Raw genomic sequence first — 24,982 nt, forward strand, 5'->3', positions numbered from 1 at the left:
TTTGATATGCTTACCTTAATTGGGCAGATTATTGAATTGTGAGGTCATGTTATGGCTGTACAGGACATTGGTGAGGCAACTTTTAGAATATTGTTCTAAAAGTATAGTTCTTTTCACCTTTCTATAGCAAAGGTGTTTTTAAACTTGAGAGGGTGCAGAAAACAATTTCAAGGATTTTGCCAGGACTGAGAGTTTGAGCCCTCTTGAGAGACTGACTATGGTGGAGCTTTTTTCTCTGGAGTGTTAGAGGCTGAGGGGTGACATTATAGAGCTTTATAAAATCATGACGGGCATGGATAGGGTGGAAGATTCCAAGACTAGACAGCATAGGTTTAAGGTGAGAGGAAAGATTTAAAAAGGACCTGAGGGGTGCATGTATGGAATGAGCCGTCAGAGGAAGTGAGGGAGACAGGTACAATTCCAACATTTAAAAAGCATCTGTATGGGTATATGAATAGGAAGAGTTTAGAGGAATATGAGCCAAATTTGGGCTTAAAAGACTAGGCTTATTGGGACATCTGGATGAGTGGACTGAAGGGTCTTTCTCCGTGCTATATGACTCTATCAGGATCATACATGAGACATTGTCTAACTTATTGCAATCAAAGGAGAATTTGAAATTTGCAAGGGCAAATTCATGAGGCACATAAAGATCTGGAAGAAATATTGGCTGATAGTTCACAGATGGTCTGATCTCCATGGAAGAAAGCAAACTCAGTAATGGTGTGCCGAGCATAACTTCATTAATCATTCCCTCCATCTCTGACACAGTGGCAGCATTGTGCACCATCTACAATGCGCACTACGCAATTTACCAAGGCTCCTTAAACGGCACTTCCAAACCCGCAACCCTTACCATCAACAGATAACCTGGGAACCTCACCATCTTCAAGTTTCCCTCCAGGCCACACACCAGCCTTGTTTGGAACAATATTGTTGTTCCTTCACTGTTGCTGGGTCAAAGTCCTAGAATTCTCTTCCTAAGAGCACTGTGGATATATGTATAGTATATCAACTGCAACAATTCAAGAAGACAGCCCACTCCCATTTTCTCAAGGGCAATTAAGGATTGGCAATAAAAGCAGCCCAAATTAGATTAGATTAGATAGATTACTTACAGTGTGGAAACAGGCCCTTCGGCCCAACAAGTCCACACCGACCCGCCGAAGCGCAACCCACCCATACCCCTACATCCACCCCTTTAACCTAAACACTACGGGCAATTTAGCATGGCCAATTCACCTGACCCGCACATCTTTGGACTGTGGGAGGAAACCGGAGCACCCGGAGGAAACCCACGCAGACACGGGGAGAATGTGCAAACTCCACACAGTCAGTCGCCTGAGTCGGGAATTGAACCCGGGTCTACAGGCGCTGTGAGGCAGCAGTGCTAACCACTGGGCCACCGTGCCGCCCACAAATTAGTGATGTCCAGATCCTGTAAATGGATTATAAAAAAAACTGCCCTGTAGGGGACAGTTGAATAATACAATTGTGATAAACTAGGTCCTTTCAAAATACAGTACTGTCATCCCAGTACTGCAATCATTGGAAGTAAAAGATCATAGAGTTTCAAACATAGTTAGATCAATGAAATAGGAAAATCACAGCCCAGAAGTTATAGACCCTAGGAGGGCTTAGATCGAAAATACTGGCCCGTATTCCCTGATGTAGAGGGACGTTCTACTGAATTGAAACTAGGTAGTGGAGAAGGTACTAGTATATTCTCTTACAAGTTTATCTGTTTTAACCAATTCAAGTTTTCTTCAAGCAAACTGCAAGGCACAGGAGGAACACATTTGAAAGTAAAAGCTCAGAATGTGACAAGATTCGAATATAAAAAGACAAAGATATAACTTTTATATTTTACAAAATCAAGAATCATCACACTTCTCAACAGGAAAACCTGCTCAAGATTGAAACTGATCCTTCAGTTCGAAGTTGCTGAAGAAAAAACCAGTGCTGAAATTAGGGAAATTGTTTCCAGGACCTGAGTAGATTAAATAATGTATCCTGATGATATTATAGGCAAATGTAAAACCAATTTATCTTTTTAACCACAAAAACGAACCCACAAAAAGATAAAGTGTAGGTAGTTATTGAAAAAATGCAACAGGGGCAATGTTTGTGTTAATTTTCTTTCTGGCTGCACTGGTCTCCGAGACCTGCATGCAGCAGTAAATTCTGAAACTCAAAGTCAATGCATTGCGAGTCGCTGTGTATGTGAGCAGGCATATGGTTTAGAGAAAACATTGAACAGAAGATAATTTCATTGATCATTGTACTCATTAAATAGTGCTAAGTCAAATCACGGCACCAAGATCCGTGTGGATGTGACCTAATTCAACAAAGCAATACTGTGTGAAATTCATCCAATGTCCTGAGTTGAAGATAGCCTCGTTAAATTGACAAAATGCACACTGTTCATAAAATTAGATGCTACCAGTGAATTTTGGTGTGTATCTATGGCCAGGAATCAAAGTTACCAATTACTTTTGTAATGCCTATTGGTCATTATTGCTTCAACAGGCTCCTTTTAGGAACAGTATCTGTTTGTGAAACATTACAGAAAATCCAACTTAATCCATGGTAAAGATGGGAATTTTTTATTCATTCATGGGATACGGGCTTTTGTGGCTGGGCCATAGTTTTATTGGACTTCCCTAACTGGCCCTTGAGAAAGAGCTACCTTCTTGAACCACTGCAATCTTGAAGACATTGCAGAATACTGGCCCAAAACTAAATAAGCAGTGTGAATTTGCAAAGCCTGTAATCCAATTCCTCGGTTTACGTAGTACAGGCTACAGGAATAAGGATTGATCTTCAGAAGATGATCAGAGAATTTCTACAACATATGAACATAAAACAGCTGCAAGGATTCCAAAGGATGGCTAACCACATTGGGAATTCATACATAATCTATCAGCAACTGTTCAGAGAGCTGTTAAGATTGTGCTAACAAAATTGCTGGAAGGTCAGAGGAATTATTTCATAAATTTTAAGAAATTGTTCATTTCTTCTGAAATATTAGCACACTGTGATTCAAAAGGTGCAACAATAGTAGCTGCAGATGTGTAATCCAAAAGTCTTGCTACAGTGTTGCTATAAGTCTAAGAAGAATGAAAATGTAAAACAATAAAGGTTTGTAACTGAAACATAGAAAATAGGAGCAGGAGTAGGCCATTTGGCTCTTGGGTATGCTCTGTTGCTCCATATGGGAGGGATCATAGTTGATCATCGAACTATGTTCCTACTTACTCCACATACTCGTTGATCTCTTTAGCTTTAAAAACTATATTAACCTCTTTATTGAAAACATTAATTGATTTGGCCTCATACACTCTGGCAGAGAATTCTACAAGCTTGCCACAATCTAAGTGAAGAATTTTCTCTCCATCTCAGTCCGAATTGGCCAACCTATTGTGTTTGTGGTTCACTAGAACCATAAATAGAATACGAGGTAGGCAAAGTAAACCTGAACAGGGAATACTGTATTGTAGGTCTCTCAGCTTCACAGTAGGTTTTAAACTGCTTTCCCTAGCTCCCGCTTTTGTGTCATCTGACCCACTCTTAAAGATTTAGATTTAGACTTTATTGTCACATGTACTCAAGTGCAGAAGTACAGGAGTGCAGTGAAAAGTGTATATTGTGCCACACACAGTGCCATCCTAGGTTTAAAGACACCTAGGTACAAAGTAATAAAAGATGTTAAGCATTAGCTTCATAGAATAAGTAGAAAAATAAAGAAGTAGGATAATAGATAACATTAAAGTCCTTCCTGATATAAACTTGAAAAATAAAGGAATAAAGTTAAAAATACACCATGTTTTGATGAGTCCTCTGCTTAGCTCGCTCTCTGAGACCATAGCTGTCTGTTCTTGACACCACTGCTGCAGATACTGGGGATCCACTCTCACCACTCACTCTTCCTGCATTGGGCCATGATGCCATCGCCGCTGCTGCTGAAGCTGCCGCATCCCTGCTTTCGTCCTGCTGCCTCCAGAACATGCCCAGGCAGGACCCACTTGCATGCTGAGATACAGTCACACTGGGCCGAGACACTGTCACGCTGGTCTAAGAGACCACCACTAGCCAGGCCCGGCTGGGCTGGTCCAGGCCGAAAGGACGCCTCGCCAGGCCCATGCTGAGGTGGGACTAAAGAAAAGAAATACCAAGAGAAGAAAAAAAGAGAAAGAAACGGATGGAACGGTCAACTTTAGGCTGAAACGTCCTGCCCTGCCACCATAAAAGAGGCAACACGCCCAGCTATATACACAATGCTACCCCATATCCTTAAACAGTGATCCCTGGTTTTGGATTCCCTGGTCATCAGGACACCCTTCCAGCCTTTACTCATCGACTTCCTGTTAGAACTTTGTAGGTTTCTATGAGAGCCCCCTCTCATTATTCTTGAACTCCAGTGAATATAGTCCTAATCAATCCAATTTCTTTTCAAATGTCAGCACTGCCATCCCAGGAATCAATCTGGTAATTTTTGCTGCACTCCCTCCATAGTCAAAACATCCTTCCTTAGATAATAAAATCAAAACTGCACACAATATTCCAGGCGTGGTCTCACCAAGGCCCTATACAATTGCAGGAAGACATCTCTGCTGCTGTATTTGAATGAAAGCTATGAAGGCGACATACCATTTGCCTTCTTCAATGCCTGCTGCACCTGCCTGCTTACCCTTATTGATTGATATACAAGGACTCCCAGGTCTCATTACACCTGGTTATTGCCCAATCTATTGTGATTCGGATTATAATCTGCCTTCCTGTTTTTGCTACCAAAGTGGATAAAGAGAAAAGATATGCCAACATTTTAAAAAATGCCTTAGTGACAATGTGTGTATGCGAGAAGCTCTCAGACTATGTTTTGGAGCTAAGGTTTAAGATTAAAGCAGATCGCAAGTACTCTTTTCAATGTGGAGGAACCTATGCCAACTCACATTCAACACTTCAGACTGTATTTGATGAGTTATGACTCAACCATGGAGTACACATAAGAGAAATGCCAAACCATAGCATGTAATTTACCATCTGAAGAGATTCAAAAACATGTTTTGCAGTTTGTAGCAAAAGTAGAAGTACATATGTAGTTGGTAACAAAACTTACCAGAGGAAAACTTGGAATAGATTAGGGAAGCTCATGACCAAGATAAAGAATGTCTTCCTATTGATCTCAAGACATTACTTTAAGAAACAAAAATGTGTCACATTTATAGATTATTTATTAGTCTTTAAGGAAAACTTAGTAATACCCAAAATATACAGAACTAATTTTGTAGAGACTAAATTAAGATCATCTTGGAATATCAAAATGTTGAGCAGGAGCCTCAGAAGCCAGTTTTCTGGCCAAGGATTATCATTCAGTTGAAGAAATTGTATTCAACTGGCAAATCTTCACTAGCAACAGTCTAAAACAGAAAGAATCATTATCACCATTATTTCCATCAAAACCAAGGGAAAAATTAGAAATTGATTGATGAAGAGAAATCTAGACTCAAAACGTTAATAGCTGCTAGCTTGCTTTCTCTCCATGGATGCTACTGACCTACTGTGATCTCCAGCATTTTTTGTTTGGGATTGACTTGATTGAGTTTGAAAATAAAGTATTTATAATTATTGTCAACTATTATTGAAGATGGTTTGCAGTAAATCATTATCAAAGTATCACAATGGGCACAGCAATAAAGTCATTAAAACAATTCTCAATATTCCTGACAGGGTGGTATCTAGTAATGGACCACAATTTTACAAATGAACAGTTTAAAGAATTTGCCAAAGAATATGGCTTCATTCAATGGTTTACCCTATTACCCTCAAGCAAACTATGAAGCAGAAAGAGGAGTTCAAACTATAAAAGAATTTCAAAAGAAATTTTTGATATTGATTTCACTCTACTGAGTCATGGATCACCACCACAAAATGGAGTAATTATATACAGGAAGGAGATAGAGCCCTTCGTGTCATGGTGCAGTGATAACAATCTCTGTCTCAATGTCAGCAAAACAAAAGAACTGATCATTGACTTCAGGAAGAAAGGAAGAGGACACACTCATGGCTACATTCATGGAGCTGTGGTGGAGAGGATCAAAAGCGCCAAGATCCTGGGAGTGATGTTAGCCAACAATCTGTCCTGGACCTTCCACGTAGATGTGATGGTTAAGAAGGCACAACAATGCCTCTTCTTCCACAAGGGGCTTAAAAAATTCAGCATGTCCATGAGGACCTTCACCAACATTTACAGATGCACCTTAAAAAGCATTCTATCTAGGTGCAAAATGGCTTGGTATGGCAACTGCCCTGCCCAGGACTGTAAGAAACTAGCACAAGTTGTGTGCATAGCCAGGACTATCACGGAAGCCAACCTCCCATCCATTGACTCCATCTACACTTCTCGTTGATGCGCGAAGGGCTGTCAACATCAACACAAACCCCTCCTACCCTGGTAATACTCTCTTCCAACCTCTTCAATCAGGCAGAAGATACAGAAGCTTGAACACCAACAGATTTATGAATGAAGGGAATACCATGGATGCAGCTTCCATTTTTGTCAGAAGAAAGAGCTCAACATTGCCACAATCATAGACTGGGATTATCTAAATTGATCCCAAGTCTGAGGGATTTTTCTTTGAGGAGAGGTTGAGGAAGTTGGATTTGTTGGAGTTTAGAAGAATGAGAGGATACCTTACTGAATTGTAAGTTTCTGAAGGGGCTTGACAAGATAAATAAGGAGGGGTAGTTTCTCTTTTTGTGGGAAACTCTAGGACAAGAGATCATAATCTCAGAGTAAGAGGCCACCAATTTTAAAACAGAAATGAGCAGGGCTTTGTTATTGTAGAGAGCGGTGAATCTCTGAAATTCTTTACTGCAGAGGTCTGTCGAGGCTGGGTAGTTAAGTACATTCAAGGTTGAGATAGGCAGAATTCTAATCATTAAGGGAATAAGAGTTACAGGGAAAAGGCAAGAAAGTGGAATTAAGAATTATCAGCTCAGTCGCGATCTTATTGAATGGTAAAGTGGACTCAATGGAATAAATACTACTTTTGCTCCTACATCTTTTGGGAAACCATGAAGAAGTCTGAAGAGAAAAGCACACCAGGAAGTTCAGTCACCATAAGTGAGCGAGGGAGTTACCAATTGTTAAGATGGGGAAAGAAAATGGTTCCAAGACCAACAAAAGAAGACACCACTATTGAAAAAAACAGAGCAGCTGAGATCATATTCATGAAAACATCTCATGGTATTAAAAGGATAAATTGGACATCCTATTATCTGTGAAACAAAAAAAAACACAAACATACTACTGACTTTAAACAAGAACAGAGCCCCACCAATAACTTTACAGAAACTCAAAGAAATGCACTCAAGACAGGAGAAGGCAGAGTGTAACTGGTCTTTAGCCTTCGATACAATCTTAATGAGATTAGGGCAAGTTATAATGTTGAGTCAGAGACAAACCCTGTAATATTTATGACCTGTGATGGAGACATAATTGGAAACTTTGCAAAGTAAAGGTTCTTTTTGAAATTAACATTGTCCTGCAGTACAGTCATTTGAAAAATAATCAGCCTCAGCACACCAATAAGATGAAATATTAAAGTTTTTCATATGTGAAAAAAAGTTACTTAAAATTAACACACCTACTTATGGACTCTCATTTTCATTATGCTATTGCTGTTAACCCTTAAATTAACTGTTCCTTCTAGGTGTTTAAGATGTTGGTATCTGGAAGTCCATTGTTAGCAAACCTACCAATTCACAACAGGTTTTTAATCACTGCTGAGCACTCAGTTCCATAAGACTCCATACTGACATACAAATTGATTAAATCTTTGCTGGATCCATTCAATGGAACATTGTTTGATAAATGTCTAGTCTAGTAGCTTTATCTGAAAATGCAGAGATTTAATGTCTTTCAAATATTCAGCATTTTGTTTTTCAAAAAAAATTAACAAAAATTAGATACATTTGTTTCATATTACGCTGTTTGCAGGTTACTTTAATCACAAAAAATACTCACCAAATATTAGTAAAAATTAAAATATAAAAATAAATACATTCTGAAAAGCAATAGCAGCTAAAAAATAAATTGTTCAACATATTCATTCAGAGGTCAGTGCAAAATGTCAGTAGTTCAAGGCATGGAATCGAATATTTGTATTACAGCCACCAGTTCCCTCTCACAAAACTGATCTTTCAATTTGCAATCAACATATTGAGCTTTTCAACAGTCTATTTAATCCCTGATAAAACATTCCTTTGTAAAGAAACCTCTAGCAATTTCTATAGAATTATCTTCATTGCCTTATCTAATGTGTTCTCAAAATTTGAGAAAACTGAAACCTGGCTCAGAAGCCCAGATTCTCTGATTGGGTCCACTTGATAAACAAATGGAATGAATTAGCCAAATCCAATTAGAAAATTGAACAATTTTCAATAAAAGCTAAATCCTAAAATAAGCACTACTGCTATGTGGGAGGAGAAATGACAAAAAAACCCCCAGGGGATTTAGTATCTCCTCAGTTCGGGAATTGATTCAAAGCTGAGAAAGAGAAAAAGAACAAAAATGCTAAATCCTGTCTCAGGCTTTTTAACTCAGTGTTAGAGCACTGGCCTGGTAAACCAGCGATTATGAGTTCAAATTTCTCTTGGGCCTTGCGTAGCTCCCTTGAACAGCATTAGCAGTTTTAGGGCCCTCTTGTGCAGCAGTGGTAGTGTCGAGAGTGTGGTGCTGGAAAAGTACAGCAGGTCAGGCAGCATCTTAGGAGCAGGAGAGTTAACGGGCTTATGCCCAAAACATTAATTTCCTGCTCCTCGGCTGCTGCCTGACCTGCTGTACTTTTCCAGCACCATACTCATGACTTTAATTTCCAGCATCTGCAATCCTCACTTTCACCCAGTTGCGGTAGTGTCCCTACCCCTGGATCAGAAGGCCAGTGTTCAAGCCCCACCTGTTCCAGAGGCATGTAATAACATCTCTAAACAGGTTGATTAGAAAGACAAATTACATTAAAAAGCAGAAACGTGATGGGTCATCCTTCCCTCTCTTTCTCCTTTTCTTAAAAAAAGTTAAGCCCTAGGGGGCTGTTGTGGTGCAGATGTAGAGTCTTTAACCCCTGGACCAAGAGGCCTGGGTTCAATTCCCACCTGCTCCAGAGGTGTGTAATAATATGTCTGAACAGGTTGATTAGAAAATTAGGCTACATTTTAAAAAAGCTAAATACTGCCCTCTTCAACTCTATCTTAATTTAGTTCCCTTCCACTTTCCCTATCCTCCTTATTATTATTATTGCATTGATCCTGGTGGATAGTGATAATTAGTTATTCTTTTAATTAGTAACATGGGTGATTTGGTTGTGGCTAAGTGCAAAGATGTGTAGTAAACCTAATAATCTCTGAACAAGAAAAAAAGTTCAAAAGCTAAATCTCAGTGTATCACATTTCTTGTTCTGGATTTCAAAGATTTGAATACTTTGATGAAGACCCCGTGATGTTATGTAGTTATGATATTGATTTAGGTTTACATCCATTGAAAATAGTTGCCCGAGAGATTTTCAAGATCTGTGTCAAAATGTATCTTTGGCTTTTTGGCTATTTTTCAAACTACCCTTATTTCTTGTTTCCTGGAGTTATTATGATAATTGTTGTGGTGTGACTGTTTTGCCAATACCAATTGTAGAAAAATGGGCATACCATTGGGAAATCTCCAATATTGAAGGATAAAAGGAGGACTTAGCAGAATTCCAGGTTATTCAGGTTGCACCAGTCACCTTGGTTGAAAATTCAAATTTGTATATTTAACTGTGGATTTGCACACCTTTCAGAGGATTATTGCCGTAAATGTGAAATACATACAAACCCAATCTTCTTTTAATTTGTGTACATCTCAAATTTCCAGTCTTTATATACTGTAATCTCTGAAGTCCTAAATCTTTTGTTCTGAAACATCAGTTGTCTGGAAATTCTTTAAGCAGAGCCAATTCACAGATCTGTCATTTAGCTGTATGAGCACGACAACAAATCGAGATGATAGGTTGGAATTTCCTGTGCACACTCATTATGACCAAGCCCATTTCCATTAACCAGCACACTTGATAAAACACAGGATTCAGAATGAACTGTTGATGATCAACCACTTTGTTCTTCATCCTTTCTGACTACAGGTGAAATAAAGCACAGTGTGAATCACCTGTTTGCTTGATGTCCTAAGCATCATTTTAATGCAGTCTCTTGGAAAGGAAATATACACGGTGAAATCTTGGTTTTTTGAGACTATGCGGAGGAGAGCCTAAAAATAGGAGATACCGCCACTTGAAGAGTGGGTTGGGTTTCTCATTTCATAGAGATATACAGCATGGAAACAGACCCTTCGGCTCAACATGTCCATGCTGACCAGATTTCCCAACCCAATCTGGTCCCACCTGCCAGCACCTGGCCCATATGCCTCTAAACCTTTCCTATTCATATACCCATCCTGATGCCTTTTAAATGTTGCAATTGTACCAGCCTCCACCACTTCCTCCGGCAGCTCATTCCATACACGTACCACTCTCTGTGTGAAAAGGTTGCCTTTGGTCTCTTTTATATCTTTCCCCTCTCACACTAAACCTATGCCATCTAGTTCTGGACTCCCCCACCCCAGGGAAAAGACTTTGTCTATTTATCCTATCCATGCCCCTCATAATTTTATAAACCTCTATAATGTCACCCCTCAGCCTCCAGAGAAAATAGCCTCTATTCAACCTCTCCCTATAGCTCAAATCCTCCAACCCTGGCAACATCCTTGTAAATCTTTTCTGAACCCTTTAAAGTTTCACAACATCCTTCCGATAGGAAGGAGACCAGAACTGCACGCAATATTTCAACAGTGGCTTAACCAATGTTCTGTACAGCCGTAACATGACAACCCAACTCCTGTACTCAATACTCTGAACAATACAGGAAAGCATACCAAATGCCTTCTCCACTATCCTATCTACCTGCGATTCCACTTTCAAGGAGCTATGAATCTGCACTCCAAGGTATCTTTGTTCAGCAACACTCCCTAGGACCTTACCATTAAATGTATAAGTCCTACTCTGATTTGCTTTTCGAAAATGCAGCACCTCGCATTTATCTAAATTAATCTCCATCTGCCACTTCTCAGCCCATTGGCCCATCTGATCAAGATCCCATTGTAATCTGACGTAACCTTCTTCACTGTCTACTACACCTCCAATTTTGGTGTCATCTGCAAACTTATTAACTGTACCTTTTATGCTCACATCCAAATCATTTATATAAATGATGAAAAGTAGTGGACCGAGCACTGATCCTTGTGGTACTCCACTGGTCACAAGCCTCCAGTCTGAAAAACAACCCTCCACCACCACTCTCTGTCTTCTACCTTTGAGCCAGTTCTGTGTCCAAATGACGAGTTCTCCCTGTATTCCATGAGATCTAACCTTGGTCACCAGTCTCCCATGGGAAATCTTGTCAAACACCTTACTGAAGTCCATATAGATCACATCTACAACTCTGCCCTCATCAATCCTCTTTGTTACTTCTTCAAAAAACTCAAATTTATGGGAAATGATTTCCCACACATAAAGCCATGTTGACTATCCCTAATCAGTTCTTGCCTTTCCAAATACATGTACATAGAGTCATAGAGATGTACAGCATGGAAACAGACCCTTTGGTCCAACCCGTCCATGCCGACCAGATATCCCAACCCAATCTAGTCCTACCTGCCAGCTCACGGCCCATATCCCTCCAAACCCTTCCTATTCATATACCCATACAAATGCCTCTTAAATGTTGCAATCATATCAGCCTCCACCACTTCCTCTGGCAGCTCATTCCATACGCGCACCACCCTCTGTGTGAAAACTTTGCCCCTTAGGTCTCTTTTATATCTTTCCCCTCTCACCTTACACCTATGCCCTCTAGTTTTGGACTCCCTAACCCAGGGAAAAGACTTTGCCTATTTATCCTATCCATGCCCCTCATAATGTTGTAAACCTCTATAAGGTCACTCCTCAGCCTCTGACGCTCCAGGGAAAACAGCCCCAGTCTCTTCAGCCTCTCCCTATAGCTCAAATTTCCTCCAACAACTTGCCCACCACCGACGTCAGGTTCATTAGTCTGTAGTTCCCTAGCTTGTCCTTACCACCTTCCTTCAATAGTGGCACCACGTTAGCCAACCTGCAGTCTTCCGGCACCTCACCTGTGACTATCGATGATACAAATATCTTTGATCAGAACTTTGGATCCAGTCCTTCAGAGCTCCCTACGCACCCTCATCCCACGTACTTCTCGTGTAAGCGACTTCTACTGCCTTCCAAAGGTACACAAAGCCAACACACCGGGACGTCCCATCGTGTTGGGAAATGGGACCCTATGTGAGAATCTCTCTGGCTATATGGAAGGCATCTTGAAACCTATTGTACAGGGGATCCCCAGCTTCTGTCGCGACACTACGGATTTCTTACAGAAACTCAGCACCCATGGACCAGTCGAACCAGGAACATTCCTCATCACAATGGATGTTTCCGCACTCTACACCAGCATCCCCCACAATGATGGCATCGCGGCAACAGCCTCAGTACTCAACACCAACAACTGCCAGTCTCCAAACACCATCCTACAACTCATCGCTTTATCCTTGATCATAACGTCTTCACCTTTGATAACCAATTCTTCATCCAGACACACGGAACAGCCATGGGGACCAAATTTGCACCCCAGAATGACAACATTTTTATGCACAGGTTCGAACAAGATTTCTTCTCTATGCAGGATCTCCAACCGACACTGTATACCAGGTACATTGATGACATTTTCTTCCTCTGGACCCATGGCGAGGAGTCACTGATAAAACTACACCGTGACATCAATAATTTCATCCCACCATCAAACTCACCATGGACTACTCTCGACTGTCTGTCTCATTCTTGGACACGTGCGTCTCCATCAAGGACGGACACCTCAGCACCACACTCTACCGCAAACCCACAGACAACCTCACAATGCTACACTTCTCCAGCTTCAACTCAAAACATATTAAAACAGCCATTCCCTATGGACAAGCCCTACGCATACACCGGATCTGCTCAGATGAGGAGGAACGTGACGGACACCTGGAAGTACTCAAGGATGCCCTCACAAGAACGGGGTACAATGTTCAACTCATCGACCGCCAGTTCCGACGTGCCACAGCATGAAACCGTAATGACCTCCTCAGGAGACAGACACGGGCTGCAATTGACAGGGTACCCTTCGTTGTTCAGTACTTCCCAGGGGCTGAAAAATTACGCCATGTTCTTCGTGACCTGCAACACATTATCAATGGAGATGAGCACCTCACCAAGACCTTCCCCACACCTCCACTACTTGCCTTTAAACAACCACCAAACCTCAAACAGATCATTGTTCGTAGCAAACTGCCCGGCTCTCAGGACAACTCCATACAACCCTGTCACGGTGGATGCTGCAAAACGTGTCAGATTGTGGACATAGATAACACTATTACGCGTGGGAACACCTCCCACCGTGTACATGGCAGGTACTCATGTGACTCAGCCAACATTGTCTATCTTATACGTTGCAGGCAGGGATGCCCAGAGGCATGGTACATTGGGGAAACTGAGCAAAGGCTATGACAACGGATGAATGGGCACCGCACAACAATCAACAGATAGGAGGCTTCCCTCCCAGTTGGGGAACACTTCAGCCTCGGACCTTCGGGTGACCATCCTCCAAGGTGGACTTCGGGACAGGCAGCAGAGGAAAGTGGCTGAGCAGAGGCTGATAGCTAAGTTCGGTACCCATAGGGAGGGCCTCAACCGGGACCTTGGGTTCATGTCACATTACAGGTGATCACCACTGCACTACACACACACACACACACAGATATTCCTACACACACACACTCTCACATGCACACGGACACAGATACACACGACGCGCACACAGACACCCACACACACCCTTATAGACACACCCTTATAGACACACAGACTCCCACACATGCACCCCCTCACTTAAGACACTCTGCACTCACTACACACACACACACACTTTCTCACACTCACAACCCCCACCCCAGACAGACACACACACAGACAGACAAAGACCCACATGCACACATATATATTGTGTGTGGTGAATTTTTTTGGTACAAAGTTACATTGCACTTTGCTCAAAAACCACATAGATTCATGTCGAACTCTGAGCTCAAAAACTGCATGAATTTATGTAAAACTCTGTTATTTCACTTTTTAGATTGGAATCAATCTAAACATCAGGTCATAGACAGAGAACACAGGGGGCTAACACCTTCAACACATTGTCTAGCTATCACCATTGTTAACAGCTAACCCGAGAATGCAACTTTTAAAAAAAAGGGTTTTGTGATTTACATATGAAAGAAGTGAAACTATCACTGTATTCTAACAGATGAAAGGCTTAACAGACAATCAATTCTTCAATGTATAATTTCAGTTACATCACACTGCAAATTTTTGCTATAAATTCTGTTACGATCGAGCCCTCCACAATCACCTGATGAAGGAGCGTCGCTCCGAAAGCTAGTGTGCTTCCAATTAAATCTGTTGGACTATAACCTGGTGTTGTGTGATTTTTAACTTTGTACACCCCAATCCAACACCGGCATCTCCGAATCATGACAAATATCTCAGTTGATTAGGTTCCACTCAGCTCATTGTATATGCACGTCCAAGTGAAATATCAAACTTTTGGGCAGGCAGTAGGAAGTTCTGCCCTCCACTGGGACCTTTTAGGTTCTGAATTCCAGGCATTATATTTAAAATGCACCTAGACAGCACTTCACTCTCCACAATCTAGAAACATCACTCAATCTCTGCACATTGATCCCATCCACTCCTGGAACTGTAAGAGACATGGGAAAAAGCAGTATCAAGGTTAATTAAAGCCTTCCTAGAAGTTCTTCTGAAGGCTGTCTAGAAGAGAATATATTTCTTCCCTGTGGATGGTACACAAATCCTTCCAAAATAACAAAGACAGCCAGGACAGAGGTGGCTGCAGACGTCGGTTATCTCAAGAGAACGTGACTCCAGCGCTGCAAAGGGATGAATCATTTGTTGTGCTCCAAGAAGTTAAGTATCACTATCCATTCAATGCTCATGTCCTTAGTGTCCTGTGATATATCTAATGCAGACCTATAGATTTATCAATTTTTAAGTCTGGGGCTAAACTCTCTATTACCTCCTCTATTTGCGTTAATCTTTTCTAATATTTCACAGTCCTTCACCTTAATGTCCATACCTGTCTCATCCTTTTCCATTCTGAAGACTGTATTCATTGAGGACTGTGCCCACATTTTCTGGGTCTATACACAGATTGCCCCCATGGTCTCTAAGAGAGTCTACTCTTTCCCTAATTATTCTCTTGCCCTTGAGAATCGGTTAGCTCAGTTGGCTGGACGGCTACCTTGCAATTCAAAGCGATGCCAACAGCGCAAGTTCAATTCACGTTCTAGCTGAGTTTACCATGAAGATCCCCCTTATCAACTTCACTTTTTGCTTGAGGTGTGGCGAGCCTCAGGTCAAACCATCACCTGTTGTTTCTCTCAAATAAAAGAGTGGAACTATAGCAACTTTACCTATTCCTTGCTCCTTATCTTTCTTTTTAAAAAACCCTTTGGATTTTCCTTTATTCTATTTGCCATGCTTTCACATGCACTCTATATGCTTTTCTAATTTCCTTCCTATGTTCCCTCCTGCACTTTTGATACCACTCCAGAGACTCTGTAGTATTTATCCCTCGGTATCTGCCATAACTTCTCTTTTACCTTAATCTTAATGTCTCTTGATATCTGGAATTTTCTAAACTTGGTCCCACCCTTTGTTTTTATTTGTCCTGTTTGTTCACTATTTCCTCATTGAACGCTTTACACTACCCTGACACAATTGTATCTGCAAGTAGCTGCTTCCAGGTCATTTGGGCCAAATCATATCTTATCTTAGTAAAATGAGAACTTTTATTCTCAGCCTACCCTTATCCTTTTCCATAATTATTCTATATCTGTCTATGTTATGGACACTATCTCCAATATACTTGGCTACTGATATGCCTTTCACCTGCCTGGGTTATTTCCAACGATTAGGTCCAGAAATGCTCCTTCCCTTGTCGGAAGTACTGCTCAATATTCTCTCAATATTCCTTCTCTTCCCCCGAGTCATCTTCCATCCAGATTCCATTTCCAACCTTATCCTCGCACTGCCCCTATTCATTTCACCTGCTCATTCTCCTTCCCCAGTACACCTGATTATCCCATGGTATTTCCCCATCTTAATGTGAAACTCCCTTGTTGTCCTTACCTCGATCTCTGTGACTCTCTCCTCTGCATCCCGGTTTTTCCTTGCATTTTCCAGGATCCTTCCAGTGCCTTTGACAATCATGTCCCTTAAGTTCCAAACCCTACCATTCAGTTCTACCTAATGTACTTTTCTTGTGAACCTTTTAGGTTCATCCCTCTTATTATTTCAGCCCCCTTTTCAGACTATTTTTAAGACACCTTTTCAGTTGAATTTCCCTTTGTCTGCTCTAGTCAGGATTGTTGATAATAGACAGAATGATTACCTTGCTTCGTCACACCAGAACGCCTATATACAGTCAGATTTGCAAAAACTTGTGCTTCTTATTTGTGGCTAACAATATTGCGTCCATGAACATATTTCCAGCTAAATTCACACTTGTGTGAATATAATATTAATATAATATTATAATCTAGAAATGACTTAATCCCAGGCTTGCCAGATTGGAGCGTTACAGATTTCTTTTTGATTTAGAATTTATCTACCAAAATAGCATCAGCAGTAAAATCAACTCATTCCAAAACTCTAGAATAAAAATGTCAAGTCAGTAAATCAGAAATGTATGGTGAAATTCAGCCACTTGTTCAAGGGCAATTTTGCCAAGCCTTGGAGGCCATATTTGGGATTTATGGGAGGTGGAGATAGGCAGGGAAAATAGAGGCGAGTTGCATTGATTGCTGCATGTGTATTCTAGTGCTAGGGAACCTTCCAGGCCAACCTGGAAAGCAGCTCCATTGTTTGCTGCATGCAAGTTGGACAACCTATTAACCCATTTAATGTACCAAGTTTTTTGAGGTTGATTATGTGGCCATGCTGCACACTGGCCTTGAGGTTGCCAGCCAAATAGAAGCTGTCTATCAGCAATAGGTATAATAGAGACTTGGGCAATAAAGAACAGATCCAGCTGGCGGAGTTTCCATTCCATTTTGAAGAACTCACTTCAAATCTGATCATTTTTTACATCTTTGAAGCCATTGCACGCTCCTACATAATTGAGGGGCCATCACAGTCCTCAAATTGCCTCGGCAATGCCCCTCTTTGCTGGTGGGGCTGCTGACAATCCAGAGTTGCCTGCCCTTGACTGAGTCAGCACCATGAAATCTTAAATTAGATGTTGAGCTTGAAGTGAGCCAATTAGGAAGTCACATCTGTCAAGATTATGACTTCACCACCTGCAGGTCCACACTCATAATCTCTACTTGTTCTTGATATTGGCAAAATATCAAAAAGCTTGTGGCAAAATTTAGTCCATTAAATCCATGTTCACCCACTTCAATAGATTTATTCCAACAACATCATGGCAAAATGTCTCCAACAGAACAAAACATTAAGTGGTTATGTATCCATGGGCAGGCAATTTGTTTCTTTCAGTGGTTATCCATCAGCTCGTGATAGGAAGATAAATACCATATATACTTGTGAAAAGTTTACCCCATATTTTTGTCCAAAAAAATTTTGTATTTCCATATATTTCGTGTAAAAGTCGACCCTACTATATCGCATTATAAACCCCTCACAAAGGAAATTGTATGTTCCCATTAACTCACTAAAACAAAATCACATTCATTCATTCATACCAGTAAGTCTACTCATCGCTGTTGTTTATTATATTGCGTCTCCATTTATTCATAACTCTACTTAGCCCGCTTGGTTTACGACCGCACATTTTGATTCATTCAGACTGGTACTAAGTTTGTTCACTGCACAATAAAAAGCTAACATTGTTAAAAAATTAATAATTTTAATTGTGCCAATATATCTGAATAAAAGTGAGATATATTAGCTCCATGTATCTTTAATTTTTTGACAAAATTTGTTAATGATGCTGAGGTTCATTACATACGAGAGTAAACGGGAGGGAAACGGGAGAATTTTGCTGGAAAGTTCAAGACGCTTACGCATATAGAATTTAATAAGTGTTTCATTTTAAGTGTGCCAGGCCAGGACATTGCACAGTGTGATTTTGCAGGATTTCAATGAATCTTTGACATGTTAAATTTTCGTACCGGTATGTATAAATAAAACTTACTACCAGTAATTCATTTTTGTTTCTCTTGCTTTTATCTGGTAATTACCTTTACCATAATTCATTGTGTTTTTCTTCTTTACCCGGGATTAGTTGAGCGATTAAATCGAATTCTGCTAATATAGTATTTCGAACTGCAGCATGAATTTCACCCTCTCAAAACTAGTGCCCGTGTAACAGTCGAATCTATAAATTGAATCTTTAAAAAGTCTTAAAAAATTCGACTTTTACACGAGTACATACGGTATTATATTCACAAGTTTATCTGATGCAATTTTAGATGTCACTGATCTCATTTTATGCATAATACATTATTTAATAATCTTATGCACTGTGATATTCTTTCATCCCAAAAATAGATTTTCTTGTGGGATTTTGTTGGAAAAACAACGCTCCACTTTTCAAAGAAACTCATTTGAACAGAAGAGGCAACGAACTCTGTTTCTGTGTGGTTACCTGATGGGGCTGTGTTCAGGGAAATCAACCTCTACTGTTGCTTCCAGATTGAACAAAGAGGATACAAGTGCAGAGAATGTAGAAAGTGCAAAGCCTGTGGAAAGTTTTGTTGAAGGAAATCTTTTAAAAACAGATGTCAAATGCGTGTCAGGTGTTACTACCAATACAGATATGAGCATTACTAATCTGAACAGCAAATCGTATTCAGGAACATTTGGAGAAAAGATGGTGGAATCGGTGTCCTATGTGAATGAAAATGATGGTTTAGAGATTGTAGATATTGATTGAAATTATATTTTCAATGTATATAAAATTGTGAATGCTGTTTAATGTATTTTGTATAAATAAACACAAAACCCTAAATTTCAAGGTAATCTCTGGGAGTTGGTTTTTAAAATAAGCTTGAATGCTAATTTAAATTTGTAGATCTGAAATCAATTCACCTTTGTTGGTAGTAGTCTCCTTAGATATAAAAGACAATTACAATATTTAGAAGACAGCTGGATGGGTATATGAATAGGAAGGTTTTAGAGGATGTGGGCCAAATGCTGGCAAATGGAACTAGATTAATTTAGGATAGCTGGTCTGCACGGACGCATTGGAACGAAGGGTCTGTTTCCATGCTGTACATCTGTGATTCTATGACTTGACTTCCAGTCCCTCAACAGTACTGAATGCATAGTTGAGATTCCAATACAGAACTGAGGGGGCTCTGTTTTATTGGACATGATAACCCTCAGCAATGATGTTAAAACAACCATTTCGTGAAGTGGATTTTGAGATTCTCATGACAATACTCTCAGAGTCATAGCCTATATTTCACATAAAAGAAATTCTACTTATAAGATTAGTTGGCCATTTACCTTATGACTGACTATGGGACATTACTGGTGCACAACGGCACAGCATTATTTGTTCTATCTGAGCACTAAGTTTGCAGCAAAATATCATTAAATATGATTGGTTGTCCTTGTGCAAAGTTTTCACAAATTCAGATGTATAACTCCTATAGTTTTCCCTTCATTATTTTTACTGGAGGGAAAACTATGCTTTTGGGAAAACACAAGTTTGAAATACTGATATGTTTTTCCAATGTGTCAAACTGAAGATGACAATTACTGAAGATGAAAATTACATGCAACAAGAGGGAGCAAAAATTCAAACATAAAAATACACAAAATAGAAATCCAGCAATTCAAATGTCATTCATTTCTAACCCATGATAATAGGAGTTGCTAGAATTGCTTGAGATCATGATCTAATTTGTCTTTCTTTTGTTATTTTCTTTAGGGCTCAGTTGGATGTTAGAGCACCCAATGAAAGCAAATCCTTTTGTGACACTTGTACTGCTGTAAAGAATTCTACCTGCTAACAACAGATTATAGATTGGTATTCAAAACTGTTTCGATTGTTTGACCTGGGCCACATTCTGCTTTCAGGTCTGAGGCTGTATTCCCTCCCCCCACACATATACACACACACACATGTTTAAATATGAATGCGCTGATTTAAGCGTTGCATAGCATACATGCATTGGTGTTAGCAAGTGCAACCTAACTTTCAAAATTGAAAATCAACTACTCATACTCACTATTCCTCCCAGAACTCTTTATCTAAATGCACAGTGGCTGTACTTATATCAGAAGAACTGCAACAGTTCAAGAAGGCAGCTTACCATCACCTTCTTAAGAATATTTAAGGATTGGAGATAAATACTAACCCCTAGCTAGCAGTGCTCATAACTCAAGAATAAATAAAACAAACTTTTAGTTTCCATCACCAGCACCATTATTGACTAAACTGGCAGAATCAAGCCTGGGCTTTTGGCATGTGACGAGAGAACTAACAGGATGTAAAAATCTACTTGATCTTGTTCTCATCAATCCACTTCTCACAGATAAGTCTCTCTATGACAGTATTAGAAGACAAACTACTGCATAGACTTTGATGAGATGAAATCCAGAGTTCATACCAGTGACACCTTCCAGTGTGTCAATAAAACTGGGAAATGAGATAGACACAGAATCAATAGTCAACTGAGTCTGCATATTCACGAGGTCCTTTGAGCTGTCAGCAAGAACAGAATTGTATTCAACCACAATCTGTGATCTGGCAGTTTTCCTTATCCTGCGTTGTTATGATCATCAAGTCAGGAAACTAATCCTGTCTTAACGATCTAACATTGGATTTGAACACATGGATGAACAAAAATTATGAAGCAGGAATTCAAGCGAATACAAACATGAAAGTAAAATAGAGGTTAAACAAGAAAGCATTAAGCATTTACAATTGTTATGGGACCAGGCCTGACCCCTCAAAGCACTTTTAAGCTGGTAGCCCAGAGCGTAACTTTGCTATTTGTTTCAGGTAAGTGGAAAGTGGATATTCCCAGAGTGAATTAGCTGGTTAGACTGCAGAGTTTTAAACAAACAGAATTTATTTACAAAATGACAGAATGAAACACAACAAACCAAAAACAGAATACTCAAATAAACTATCCCGACTTAATGATGCTGTTCCAAAATACTTGCAACAATCACAATAAACAAACCCCTTAGCACAGAGAGTAAAAATGGCACAAAAAGCTTACAGGTTGTGAAGTCAGAAGGGCAGAAGGAGAGGGGAGAGCGTCCAGTTTCAACTGTGACCCTGACTCAACTAACTGAACTGAACTGACCTGCCCATCCAGAGAGCTGGACACGCTCCCTTGATTATACCAGTTCTTTTTTAAAAAAAGGACTTGAAAGCTTTCTGCCTGAAGCATTATCTGTTAGGTATAAACAAATGGGTCACAATGAACCATTCAAAATTCAGACATTTTAGAACCTTGGGTCGTTAAGAACTTCTCTGAAAAAGAAATCAAGGACAACATACGCTTGCAAAAGGACTAGCTTTGTGACACTATGTAGAATGTATTAAAGCCTATTATTCACATTGGATTAAGGAATCTTTTGTCAAAGATTCTTCCCATGAGGCTTCCATCCCCCAAAGACACGCTTTTCCCCCCTGAGAGGGTCTATTCGACATTTTCAGTTACCCTTCCACATGATCACTACCTGTTGCTGGAGATCCTAGTATAAATGTTCAAGTGCCCCTGTTCAGTGCCATCCCTCACCATCATCACCTGCAGATGAAGATTCCATTGCACACTTCCCTGCTTGAAAATTAATTTCCCTGCAACTATATATATAGCACACATGAACCATTTGCTAAACAATTGCATGATTAGCAGATTCAATTGCACCACATTGATTAGAATGTTTAATTCACATTTGTGGTTCTACTGGGCAACTGGTAAGGGTTGGGGTAAAGACTTTCTCAGCCTCTAATTTGTACTGGCTACATCCAGGGATTTGAGGTTCTGTGGTGGATCACTGAGCAAGTGCTCCCTGCACTCCCTGCTGGATGGGGGTAAGCCTTCCCACACTGGGTGCACCTGCTGGATTTACAATATTTAAGTCACTCCAGGATTCCAAATTGCTCTCTGACTTCACTCAAGTTATCATGCTCCAATGCATCAGGTTCTCTAAAACCACTTGCTTGCTTCTACATCTTTCATCACACTTCTGGCCCCAAGAAACTCTCTTCTGTAACTCATTTTTGGAAACTGCCATTTAGTTATTGGTTCAATAACATGGGACACTTATGTCTAGCTGCTTACTGACCCCATGGGATTCAAGGACCTAAACATCATATATTTTATTCCAACTTGTGACATTCTAAATTTGGAGGAATACCTTGTACTGATATCTTTGTGGCTGTTCACTGTTTTTCTTCTCAGTACTCTTTCAGCCCTCTTGGACACCATCTGATGCCTAGCTCAGCCTTATATGATATTTGGCTATCCATTCATTGACCTGGCCATTTCCTTTAGATGGTGAGGTGAACCCAAGATGAAGGACTGCTTATGGTCCAAAGAAGATAGTGTGAATGGGCCTGTGGATGGGTATGGGGTGTTATTATAAGCACAAACCAGTTCCATAAAGGTCCTCATAACGTTTTTTGTTTACTCTCAGGAGGCAATATTCACAGAGGACAGTTATACCGTTCCCAACATCTATTGCTTTCCGAAAGACAGGGGATGTTGTGGTTCTTGGCAATGCCATTGTCAATGCAAAGCCCCTTTAGGATCTTGTTCTCAAAGTTGCTCCCATACACTGTGAATACAACATGGAACACCAAAGTAATCATGTAACAAACTAATACTCTGGCTAAACTTGCAGCCTTTTAATCATGGATGGTAATGGTCTTCGAGATCTTGGTGAAGACATCTGAGAGTGTGTGGACATGCTCAAACACATTACTGCTGGTGTCAAGGATTCGGAGATTTATTGCAATTACTCCTAAAGGTTCCTTGACAACTAAGGATCCTATGCTGGATGGAAGTCACTTGCTTCTTTTGGCCAAAGTACACCTCTCACAATTTCAACAGTAGTTATCAATATCAACAGCCATTTTGGTTCAAAAGCTTTGAACTTGGTCAGGGCAATTGATTTCTCTGTAGTTCTATGTCCTGCTTGATAATGAATTACTGCCAACACTTGACACTTGAGAAACAAAAACAGAAATTGCTGGAAAGTCTCAGCAGGTCTGGCAGCATCTGTGGAGAGAAAGCAGAGTTAACATTTCAGGTCTTTGATCCAAAACATTAACTTTGCTTTCTTTCCACCAATGCTGTCAGGTCTGCTGAGATTTTCCAACATTTTCTGTTTTTGTTTCTGATTTCCAGCATCCACAGTTCTTTGGTTTTCTTGACACTTGAGGCTGGATAAGAGAAAGATGAATTGTTTCACCTCCCTTTCATTGTCATGGGGAATCAGCTGCTAGAGGATTTCATCCTCCCCTCTTCAGATTTTGATGGATTTTGGACCAGTAGTCACTGATGGCTGCACCAATTAACTGAAGCTGTCTGTGGTTCTCCTTTAAGGTAAATGGCAAAGGTGAAACATGGCAGGATTTACCTGTCTGGACCTGATTTAGATTTCACTCATAAGTGCAACAGTGACACTCCACTGAATCCAAATGTTGTGGGGAATTAGGTTCAGAATGCTTCCTTTTACCTGAAGCGAAGGCATGGGCATGATGTCAGCCACAGCCCCTCCAGCTGGGCTGGTCCAGGTTCCCTACGACGGTCAGTTCTTTTGAAGAAGTGAATCAGCTTTTGCTTTATTTTTGCCTGACCTGTATGAGATCTTTAATTAAAATAGCTTGAGTTCAGTAGCCCAATGAGTCTCTATTACGCCAAGCTTCATAGAAATTTGAAAGTAGCTGATTCGGTTATTGTCTGTAAACACTTCAAACTCTGCACCAGTCTCTCAACTTTTGGGAAATAGCTTACCTCAAAGCGAACAGTTTGAGTTTCATTGTGCAGTATTTGCCATATTCCTCTCATTCGATTTGAGACTCCGATGGTCACAAGCAATAAGTACTCTTTTCTGCCCATGAACTATGTCAGCACTGCACCTCGGCCAACGAATCTGGTGTCAATTTCTAGTATAAAGGGGATGTATAAATATGGGTGGTAGATGATTAGGACATTTGATAAAACAAGTTTCTGTTTGGTGATACAAATATTCATATTCTGGGGTCCAACTTGCTGTAACGTTTCATGAGGGATCATGCCTCATATACCCTTTCCAAACCATTCAGAGTCATATAGCATAGAAACACGCCCTTATCTTCAGTATTCTGATTTAGTCAATAAATCATAGAGTGGGCAGACAACTGTGCATAGTCTTGCACAAACCTCTTATAGTAATCACTTCGACCAAGGAACCCAGGCAACTCCCTCTTTATCTTACGCTGACGTCACTTCTCTACTGCTCAGATTTTCTCTTGTCAGCACTAATGAGGTTCCCAAGACGCTACTTTTGACTTTTTATCTGGTCATTACAAATATGAAGTGGAATTTAGCTTAAACAAGAAAGGATTTACACATGTACATGGAATGAAGCTGTGGTCTACATTGGGTTGAGGAATCCACCAAAATCCTCCCACCCTCAGAGGTCTCCTGCTCCTGCTGCCCTCCTTCACCATTGCTTCTTCTGCTGGAGGTTCTGTTAAACTAGTCATGAATGGTGATAGAGAGTTAAACAACTAAGAGGAGGATCCTGCTTCATGAACAACTGATCCTCAATTTTGGCAGAGGCCT

General features: G+C 40.3%; 1 long non-coding RNA gene across 1 annotated transcript in view; it reads left to right on the forward strand.

Annotated features, from left to right (window-relative positions):
- LOC122551165 (uncharacterized) overlaps window positions 1-19,050 on the forward strand; it is a 34,418-nt gene extending 15,368 nt beyond the window's left edge. Inside the window, exon 4 of the long non-coding RNA XR_006312040.2 lies at window positions 18,735-19,050. This is a non-coding gene — a long non-coding RNA (uncharacterized LOC122551165). The remainder of the gene's footprint in view (window positions 1-18,734) is intronic.
- Window positions 19,051-24,982: the final 5,932 nt, after the last annotated feature.

This window comes from Chiloscyllium plagiosum, unplaced genomic scaffold (genome assembly GCF_037043375.1).
Source record: "Chiloscyllium plagiosum isolate Xiang-an unplaced genomic scaffold, Cpla_swu_hap1 HiC_scaffold_6, whole genome shotgun sequence".
Classification (NCBI taxonomy): Eukaryota; Metazoa; Chordata; class Chondrichthyes; order Orectolobiformes; family Hemiscylliidae; genus Chiloscyllium; species Chiloscyllium plagiosum.